The following is an 11,340-nucleotide window of genomic DNA, read 5'->3' on the forward strand; positions in this document are numbered from 1 at the left end:
GTTGCATTGATTGCTGGGCTGGGTGTATAGATTTGTAATTGCCTTGATTAGAAAGCACTATTAGAGGCAGTTGTATGTTTTGATCACAGTCCAATATTGTTATGGTCCATTTTAAGCTATTATGTATTACTTGTATACTATATGCATAATTTAAAACCAGAAAAATTATGTTCACATTACTATTTACAAGAGTATCCTTTTCTATTAGAACTCAAATAAGCATTGTGCCATTAGATGACTTGGCTCCTCTTGCTTACGTACAGTAATTGCTGGTAAGTCTCAATACTGGCATATAGCCAGAGAGCATGTTGAGACACCCCTTCCCTCTTAACAAAAGGCTTAGTAGCACAACTCTTAATGGCTCTCAAAGGCATAACAATTTGGGGCAATTTAGGTTCTGTAAGAACACGTTAAAATAGCAACAGCCAGTGATAACTTTTCCTTAACTTCTTGCATTTTGTCATGTATGGCCTACAGTCTCACAGAGCCCATTGTGCCCCTTTTCCTCTCTCTGCCTTTTCCACAGGACTCCATAAGTGTGCACATCTGGAAGGCATGTAATAAAAAGCTGCAAAAGTTCCATTTTTCTTTGTAGATATTTCCTTTGGACATTTTTCAGAGCATGGCGAAGCTTCAGACTGATAGCAAGAACGTGTTTCACAAGATTTCAAGTGTCTTTGTTGGGGACCCAGCGGAATGCTAACACTTCTTGCCAAGACGACGGTGCTTTGCCTGTGACAAGAAAGCCCTGCCAGGGCACTCTTCATGTCGACTAATGTACTACGCACAAAGCATCCAATCAATCACATTTACCCGCAACACCAAGGCTGGCAGGAAGTCCTTATGGGCTTACAAAGCCGGGATAGAAATGGATGAATGTGTGCAATGCAAGTGCGCGCAAGAAGGAAGGCTGGCTGAGTGTCGTCGGGAGACGTGTCTGTGAATGTGTGTGAGTAGTGGGTAGTGGGGGACAGCCAGGGGCCAGAGGAGAGTGCACATTTGCTGCCGCTCGCTCATGTTGATGCTAATGATGGGGTGGCTGACTTGACTTTACTTAAAAGTTTTCAGTTCACCGTTCAGAAGTCTGTGCTGTGGCTCCATGCCAGCCAAAAAGCCACTGAAGTGAAGAAAGGAAGCGCTACTGCCTGCCTGCAATGAGTTGGTAGGCCTATGTAGTTTTGCCAGATTTGTCTGATCATCAAATCACACCCAAAAGGTTCCGCCAAAAAACGCCAAAAAGCTCAAAATTCCGCCCAATTTCAACTAATTGCATTGGTTTCTATGCGCACAAAACTGCAACAAAAAAAAAACAAACAAAAAACGCCAAATGGCCAATTTTTCCTGTTTTTACCCGCAGACGGCCATCCCAAGTAGCCCAATTGGAACAGGGCGGGCAACACTGTTGGTATGCCATTTACAATTGCTAACAACTTGTCTGTGAAAATTGATCAACTCGGCTGACTGCTGCTTCAGTTGTATGCAGGCTAAACACAATGTTTAATCCATTTTAAGTGTTTAAGGGCTGTTTCACGTCCAAAGATCTGTCTTGAATGTATCTGCTTTTGTTATTTCCAAGCTAATTTAATCTAATCTGCTGCCAAGAACGGTTTGTCACCTAATGACATACTGTGAATCATGTAGCGACTGTGACTGTTCAGACCAGGTCTAAAAACGGTGTTTTGGTGGCAAAATGGTCTTTGGTGATAATTGTATTCATGTGGCTTGGATGTATTCGCAGGGTATGGTAGATGTTTGAGGCTTCAGGAAGGTGTCCAGTAATGTTGTCTGGCATGGCAGTAGGATAACCAGGGATGGAGGAGTGGTGGAGTTGAAGACGTTTGGCTCAATTTACTTAGGACCACAGTCCTGCCAGTGTTTGGCAGATGGTCAGCTGCATTGATTTGCAATGTGTACACATCCGCCGTCTTGAGAGGAAAAGTTTGACGAGAGCTTTCCCAAATGCCTGTTTGTTTGCCCTCAGCAAACATTGGTCTCATATCGCTGCTGTTTGCTAAATACATTTCAAACAGTAGCAGACCCTTGGAGGCATTGGTGACCTTAGCTGATCTAACATTTGCACACAGCCAAGACAAGAGCCAGGCTATTGAAAATGACGGTGTCTGGCAACATTATTCTTTTTTGTGGTCTTTTTGACTTTATGTATGATAGGACAGTGAAGGTGGTGACAGGAAGCAAGTGGGGAGAGAGAGACAGAGAAGGGCCGGCAAAGGACCCGGGCTGGGAATAGAACCCGGGTCAGCTGCGTGGTAGACGAGTGCCCTACCGTTTGGCCACGACAGGGCCTTGGTAACATTATTCAATAGGTAATTGTTTTCTTACAGCAATTTTATTTGCAATTTTAGTGTGCCAATACAATTCACGACAGAAAAAAAATTAATGATAAATTACTCTGCTGTCAGTGGAAAGAATGCTGATGCAACTGTGACGGGGTGATGGGAACGGTGATTTATCTGTGGACTTATAGGTGAAGCTCCTCATGCTGGCTAGGCCAGTGTTGCCAGATGTGTCTGATCAAATCCCGCCCAAAAGGTTGTCAAAAAACGCCAAAATGTGCTAAATTCCACCCAATTTCAACAAATTACATTGATTTCTATTGGCACAAAACCGCAGAAAAAAAACGCCAAAAGGCCATTTTTTCCCGTTTTTACCTGCAGATGGCCATCCCAAGTAGCCCAATGGGGCGGGTAACCGCCCAATCTGGCAACACTAGGTTAGGCTAGTAACAGATACATGCCTTGTGTCATCTCAGTTACATAGCCACAGGTGCATCACGCTGCACCAATATGCATGTCAAACAGATGCCTGCTGGAGGAGGGTTAATGGCTACTATGTTGTCTACTATGAACCCTGACTGGGCGAGGGCATTTTCTTATCTCCGTACAACACCTGGCGGCCATTATCCCTTGCATACCACAGACAAGCCAGTATAGGCTACAACAAAGATGAAAGACTAATGACTCTCTTAACGGCTCTTCCTTCTGTAAACAAGGGAATAGTGCACACTGAAGTGTTCCCTCCCCTTCTACAAGTAGATATGTATATCTGTCTATAGACATTCTTCGTATCTGGTCTTGATATTCATAATTCTGCTATCCATTTGAAAGGGTTATGGTTCACTTTTAGCACATACCTTTGTGTGTCTCAGAGATCCAGGGACAGATCTAGCCACTTTGGGCCATGGCTTTCAAAATTCATTCTTTGTTTAAACACATCACCAATTGGCATGGAAGGAGCAAGGGTGCTATTTCAGTATTTTGTCTCGTTTATGTCTTAGATTACTTGACATAAGTGACAAATTAAGATCAGGCTTACTTTTTGTGTGTTTATCGCGACCAGTGTGACAGTTGAGGGGCCACTATGGAGGGCAGATTTGGTTTGGGCCCTAGGCAATTGCCTAAGTTTGTCTGATGTAAAGTCCGCCTCTGTCCATAATATACCTTCATTTTGTTTTGGGAATTCAAATTTTTGTAGTCTGTGTGTCTTCAAATTCTAGTGAATTAGATTATTTAAATATAGTCACATTCACATGTCATCCTCAGGAACTGTTATAGGCCTACAGATTTGTATCTATTGATTTTTAATTGCATTTCCATAACGTGGATAAAAAATATATGATTGGTCAACAGAAATCGGTGTACATTTTCTTGTATTAGAGTTGGGGAAAGCATCATCAGGTGAGTGATAAATCCCATACTGGCAAGCCTAGCGGTTCTCCAATATTGGTGGGAGTGGCATGTAGTAAAAAAGGGGAAATAACCGGCATTTTGGCTGCTGCTACCAATCAATTTTCTTGATTATGCACACTCTGCCTTACCTGAAACCCACACACACACACAAACAGTTGTCGTTTTTGCACTTAGGGCGGAATTCTCCCACCCGCTTAAGTCAAAAAAAGCGTGCAACAGCGCCTCTGAGCTTACTCAAGCCAGTGAGTAAGCGGGGCTTATGCGCGATTTCTTCAGTTGCGCACTTTGGCAGGGGCCAGGCCAAAATCCGGGAGTTTCCCATGTTAATCGATCCTAAGCGGATTCTCCCGTCCACTTACGCGGGTTTGCCTTTACGCGCATCAAAGGGCTGTAGTAAGGTCAAGCGCCACTATGAGGTAAAATATAATATTGCATTTGATGCTCGCTTAGCTCGCATTTTGAACATGTTACACTGTAGGCTATGCTTTGTTGATGTTCCTTACCGTCAGTGTGAGTCCAAATCGAAATTCATTCACAGTTCCACATAAATATCCTACATTAAGTGTGACAAAATATGACCAGCTGCCCAGAGCATGTTCTCATATCGGTGAACTTACAAACAAATGCAGGCAATTAATTCGTCAGTATGAGGATCATCATGTCCCCACGGACGGTAAAACCAAAAACACCTCGTTGCACCATGCGCAAGTAAGTTGACAAGGCACGTCAGACTAAAGACTGCTGTTCCAGTCGTCCTAACAGTCAAAGTATGCCTATTCAGAAAACAACCTTCACCATTTTACTATGTTGTAGCCACGAAGTTAAGTAGGCTAAATGGTTTTTATTGCAACTTCTCCACTTTTGTGATTTATTGGAACTTGTGCATATGTGCACGTAGCCTATTAAACTTTCTGAACTGATGCCCGACATACAAAACCACCACCTACTGAGGTAGGCTACAGGTTGTCCTATCTGTTTTTGTAAGGCAGAAAATATTTCCTGAATGTCATTACAGCTAAACGTAAAAGGGTAGGCCTACATATCAGAGCATGTCTTTGGCATTTCGCTTCTGGTCTCTATTACACCCCATCAGCTGCGCGTTGAAGTCCTGGCTTGGCATTGCATGCCCATGTCCAATTAATTCCCATGTCTGCGACAGAATATAAAGTCTCCGTTTTTTCATGACGATCGATTTCCTTGTTCATTCTTCGGCATGCATGTAGCCTAAGTGTAATATGCTGACGGACAGCTGAGATCCACATATTTCCAATGATATTAATGTCACGTTACTGTACAGAGAAGCGGAGAAGCGCTTTTAAAAATCAGCAAATACAATGTGGCTGTTACTGTGGAAATTCAGAGGCAATGATTAGCCTTTTAAATCAGTTTTTAATTTCCGGACTTTAGGCAACACACCAAACTTCATTTTTAACCAAACGTTTCATCATGTTTATTATTTCAATCAACCTGTTGCGCACCAAAACGCTCAGCTGAGTTCCCGCCAAAGGTAGGCTACACATTGCGTTTCCATCTCATTATCTCACCTCCACTACTCGCCTTGTGCTTGTGAAAATGACCTGAGGTTAGATTTTGAGATTCTTTTGCACGAGGACTTTTGGCACGTGGTTCTAAATTCAAAGTTAAAGTTCAGTTTTGGATCTCAATGGACTGCCGAGGTTTTCACATGGTTGATCTGAAAATCCATGCTCCGTGGTTTCTTTGAAACCACAACTGATGAAGTCGGGAAAGACTCATCCCCCCATTTAGCATATATCACGCCCATGTTGGGCTACGCGCTGTTTTTCGGAGTTAAGCGCGAGGGGTGTGGTCATATTTCAGAGGGGAGAATACGCGTAGGATCAGACCGCGTAAAAAGTGCGTGCGTAAAACCGAAGTGGAGACGGGAGAATTCCGCCCTTAGGGCGGAATTCTCCCGTCTCCACTTAAGTCGGTTTTACGCGCGCATTTTTTACGCGGTCTTATCTTGCGCGTATTCTCCCCTCTGGAACGTCGCCACACCCCTCGCGCTTAACTCAGAAAAACAGCGCGTAGCCCAACATAGGCGTGATATATGCTAAATGGGGGGATGAGTCTCCACCAAGTTCATCAGTTGTGGCTACAAAGAAACTATGGAGCATGGATTTTCTGATCAACCATGTGAAAACCTCGGCAGTCCATTGAGATCCAACACTGAACTTTAACTTTGAATTTAAAACCACGTGCCAAAAGTCATCTTGCAAAAGCGTTTCAAAATCTAACCTCCGCTCCTTTTCACAAACACAAGGCAAGTATTGGAGGTGAGATATTGGGATGGAAACGCGATATGTCCCTTTGGCGGGAACTCAGCTGAGCGTTTTGGTGCGCAACAGGTTGATTGAAATAATAAACATGATTAAACGTTTTGTTAAAAATTGAGTTTGGCGTGTTGCCTGGACAATTCCGGAAATCAAAAAGTGATTTAAAATGTTGATCATTCCCACAGTTAAACAAACACATAGTAGGCCTATTTGCTGACTTTTAAAAGTGTTCTCCATTTCTCTGTACAGCAACGTGACATTAAAATAATTGGAAATATGTGGATCTCAGCTGCCCGTCAGCATATTAAACTTAGGCTACATGCATGCTGAAGAATGAACAAGGAAATCGATCGTCATGAAAAAACGGAGACTTTATATTCTGTCGCAGACATGGGAATTAATTGGACATGGGCATGCAATGCAAAGCCAGGATTTAAACGCGCAGCTGATGGGGTGTAATAGAGACTAGAAGCGAAATGCCAAAGACATGCTCTGATATGTAGGCCTACCTTTTATCGTTTAGCTGTAATGACATTCAGGAAATATTTTCTGCCTTACAAAAACAGATAGGACAACCTGTAGCCTACCTCAGTATGTGGTGGTTTTGTATGTCGGGCATCAGTTCAGAAATGTTAATAGGTTACATGCACATATGCACGAGTTCCAATAAATCACACAAGTGGAGGAGTTGAAATAAAAACCCTTTACTTAACGTCGTGGCTACAACATAGTAATAATGGTGAAGGTTGTTTTTGAATAGGCATACTTTGGGAGGCTGTAAGGACGACTGGAACAGCGGTCTTTAGTCTGACGTGCCTTGTCAATTTAGCCTACTTGTGCATGGTGCAACCTGCAACGAGGTGTTTTTGGTTTTGGTTACCGTCCGTGGAGACAACATGATGATCCTCATACTGATTAATTAATTACCGGCTTTTGTTTGTAAGTTCACCGATATGAGAACATGGTCTTGGCAGCTGGTCATATTTTGTCACAATTAATGTAGGATGTTTATGTTGAACTGTGAATGAATTTCGATTTGGACTCACGCTGACGGTAAGGAACATCAACAAAGCATACCGTGTAACATGTTCAAAATGCGAGCCAAGCGTGCATCAAATGCAATATTACATTTTACCTCATAGTGGCGCTTGACCTTACTACAGCCCTTTGATGCGCGTAAAGGCAGTGCACGGGAGAATACGCTTAGGATTCATTTACATGCGAAACTCCCTGATTTTGGCCTGGCCCCACCCAAAGTGCGCAACTGAAGAAATCGCGCGTAAGCCCCGCTTACTCACTGGCTTGAGTAAGCTCGGAGGCGCTGTTACGCGCTTTTTCTGACTTAAGCGGGTGGGAGAATTCCGCCCTTAGTGCATATTTCATGGCCTTTCCCATAATCAATTTAAAGACAAGTTTGATGTCTTGTCAAATTGCTGAGTAGTACCGTATGGCCATATCCCACCATCACCATTATTATATGCCTGAAAGCACCCTTCGGTAACACTTTATTTTAGGGACACATCTATTAGCACTAATACATAAAATATTAATGCATGTGTAAGTAACTTGTAAGGCATGTACTAAGCAAAATAAGACAGTTGTTAAGCATGTATTCACAAATGTCTTGTTCATGCACAGTAAGGGATTTATTACCAATATAACCTTAGTAAGGACCTACAGTAGTAGACCTAGATTTCTATTTATGTGTAAGTAGTAAGGGCCAGAATACAATGTGTATAAGCTCCTGGTACACTGTGTGAACAAACCCTGAACAGTGTGAAAACAGATGTGGAATAAGGGTCCCTATTCTAAAGTGATGCATTACTCAGCCCAGATGGCTTAGGGCCCCCGCACTACCTAGGGCCCCCACTCTACGTCCCCCCCCCCCCCCCCCCCCCCCCCCCCCCCTCCCCCGGGAAGCAAAGTGTAAGAACATTTCAGGTTTTATATTAGTCTCAGTAGGTATGAAGATCTCACTTATTCTACTTATTATGCTAATGAGTAATTGGAAGCATTATATAGCAAGGATTGGACGTAAAGTTATCAATGACGGTGGGTGGTGAGATGTCATTTTTTCATACACCAATTAGTTTTAATTGTAAAAACCCTGCAATAAATGCAGAATATAACGATGAGTAATAGTTTGGAAGCGAAACTAAGCTATTCCTTTCTGATAAATAAGTTAATGTTTGAGAAACTTAGCTACAAGAAGTGCAGTGCATGATGGGTACGCCCTTAGTCAGAAATGCAATGCATGGCCAATGCAGCAATGATAATATTTCTGTTGTTACGTACATGGCAAATTGTTTGGATAGCAACTAAATTTCACAAGTGAGGGGAGGAGCTAAGGACGTAGGCTCAGAGCTGGGTAGGTTGTCTGTTGGCCTAGACTGCGTACCCATCATGCACTGCACTTCTTGAAGCTAATGTTCTCAAACATTCACTTAATTATCACAAAAGAGTAGTTTAGTTTTGCTTCAAAACTATTATTCTAATGTTCTGCATTTATTTTTTATTTTTTTTACAATTACAGTTTTTCTCGATTGGTTTGGCTAATTTCTTAAAACTGGGATGACATTCTCAAAACAACACGGACAAATCTCCAAACCAACTTACAATTTCCCACAACAGAATGGCATTTTTCATTGCTTTCATCTAATTTCAAAAGCTTTGTACATGTCTCAAATGTTTAGTACATCTCGGCAGATGGCTATATACAAGTACCCTACAGATGACACATTGAGCATACATTTAGCACATTTTCCAAATAAATTGACCTGTCTTATCTAAACGAATTAGACAATTCTCAGTCTAATGGTTGCCCTCTCCAAAACATGTCAGTATGGTTTCATTGTGTGAGTCATCATATGCAAAGTAGTCTACACAATTGTCAAAACAGTCAAGGACATAATATTTTAAGAATTTCTTTACTGTAAACAGTAAATTCATGACAGTGTTCAACAGGCCAGATGGTATTGTAACTTTACTAGTTTGTAGAAAATAATTTTACAACAGTGTATACTACAGTTTCCTCTGTTATTTGGCTAATTTCTTGACATTTTTTCAAACGGCATTCTGTGGAAGGAATTTAGTTTTGACACACGGGTAAACTGTTTTTGGAGTGATATGAGCAAGTGATGAGTTATGCTGACGTTATGCTGAACCATCCAGTTTATTTTGACAGAATGACTAAATGAATGCAAATTAACCAAACCAATTGAGAAGGATATATGCCATTTTTATGGTACTGACTATTTATGTGGGAGAAGGTTTAGTGCTGAAGCAAGAATGAGCTGTTTTGGGAGGTATATGACATTTTGCTAGTTATCTGAACTGTTGTGCAGAAGTGTAAAAATGTTTAGCCAAATGACCCAAAATTTATAGAAATATCATCTCTGTTTCAAGAAATTAGCCAAACCAATCGAGAAAAACTGTAAAACTCAGTGGTACATGAAAAAAAATACATCTCACCAACCCACCGCCATTGACAAGTGTACGTTCAATCCTTGCTATATATAGGCTCTTGTTACCCCCCTCTCATTGATATGAACAAGAGAAAACTAGATAGCTCGGCTGGGTAAGTATCAATTATTTGATATACCCTTACACTTTGTAGGTCGGGGGGGGCTAGGTAGTGCAGGCCTGGGTGGTGTGGGGGCCCTAGGACTTTGGTAGTGCAGAGGCCCTGAGCCATCTGGGCTGACCAATGCATCACTTTAGAATAGGGACCCTTATTCTGCATCTGTTTTCACACTGTTCAGGGTTTGTTCACACAGTGTGTCGGGAGCTTATACACATTGTATTCTGCCACTTACTACTTACTAATAAATAGAAATATAGGCTTACTGGTCCTTACTAAGGTTATATTAGTAATAAATCCCTAATTGGGCATGAACAAGACATTTGTGAATACATGCTTAACAACTGTCTTATTTTGCTTAGTACATGCCTTACAAGTTACTTACACAGGCATTAATATTGTATGTATTAGTGCTAATAGATGTGTCCCTAAAATAAAGTGTTACCCACCCTTCCAATGATAACAGGAAGCTTGGCATTTGCTCATTTATGTAGGGAAAAAGGATGTGTGTGTGTGTGTGTGTGTGTGTGTGTGTGTGTGTGTGTGTGTGTGTGTGTGTGTGTGTGTGTGTGTGTGTGTGTGTGTGTGTGTGTGTGTGTGTGTGTGTGTGTGTGTGTGTGTGTGTGCGTGCGTGTGTGTTTCTCTATGCCTTTTCCCCCTCTTTTGTAGGTTTAGACATAAGTGAGATTCTCAATTGGAAGTGTATTATTGCTTTCAGTATTGAGGTTCATTTCACCAAAATGTGGTTTTATTTTAGAATCCCTTTGTTGAGACAGCATTTGCTGCAGTGTGCTTAGCTGTGAATAACGCTGAGCTGGAAATTTCTTAATTACAAACTTTCAAAGTGATTTCTCTTCTGTTTACCCGTTGTCCCAAAAGCAAAGCTATTCATAATGTCAAGCGTCATGGACAAAGGGGCAGGGCTTTTTGTTTTTAATACAAACTCTTTGACATTTGGGGGAGTTGAATTGTGCTCACACTTCTTTCCAGCTATGGTTCGGAAAAGGGAAATGGACCAGGTTTTCTACTAATCCTTAGCAAACTAGCAGACATATTTAGACACTAAATTAAACATTTTTAGTCTAGTTTATCTTATATGTGTGTGTGTGTGTCTTTCTCGTATTATATGAGTATTTGAGTGTGCACGTGTGAGTGCGCACATGTACACGATCCATCTATTCCACAAATAATGTCAACTCTGATATGCTTTCAAACTACTCAGCAACAACATGCCTGTTTCCATGGCATCTTGAGTGACAGGGGTCACAGGAGACCATGTGTGAACGTGCAGATTGTCAGCTGTAAACAGCTCTTGTTCATATCGAGGGGAGACCTGACAGGGGGAGAGGTGAGGGTGAAACGCGGAGCCCTTGTGTCTCCTCTCCCCCCTCTCTCCTCTCTCCTCTCCCAGTCTGTTAGGAAAAAATGTTTCAAGCAAACTGTATTCCACAAAAAAATCTGAAAGTATTCAGAACAATTGTTAAAAATGTGCGGGTAATAATGAAGTGACAGTTTGGAAAAGTGGGCCAGGCAGAAATACAAAAGTTAACTCTGAAACAATTCTTAGCTTTTTACTATCTCTTTTCAATTATTTCCTCTCCGATGTTAGATTTAGACTTAGACTTAGACTTAGACTTGAACTTTATTTATCCCTGAGGGAAAATTCATGTCCCATCTTGCTCTGTAGATCAAAAAAGAGAAATCAAAAAATAAAAATAGATAAAAAAATAAAGATGGGTGATCTGATCACTATGCA

General features: G+C 41.6%; 1 protein-coding gene across 1 annotated transcript in view; it reads left to right on the plus strand.

Annotated features, from left to right (window-relative positions):
- Window positions 1–11,340, plus strand: part of tmtopsa (teleost multiple tissue opsin a) — a 45,791-nt gene that overhangs the window by 23,851 nt on the left and 10,600 nt on the right. The window lies entirely within an intron of this gene.

The sequence above is a fragment of the Engraulis encrasicolus genome, chromosome 16 (genome assembly GCF_034702125.1).
Source record: "Engraulis encrasicolus isolate BLACKSEA-1 chromosome 16, IST_EnEncr_1.0, whole genome shotgun sequence".
In the NCBI taxonomy this organism is placed as follows: Eukaryota; Metazoa; Chordata; class Actinopteri; order Clupeiformes; family Engraulidae; genus Engraulis; species Engraulis encrasicolus.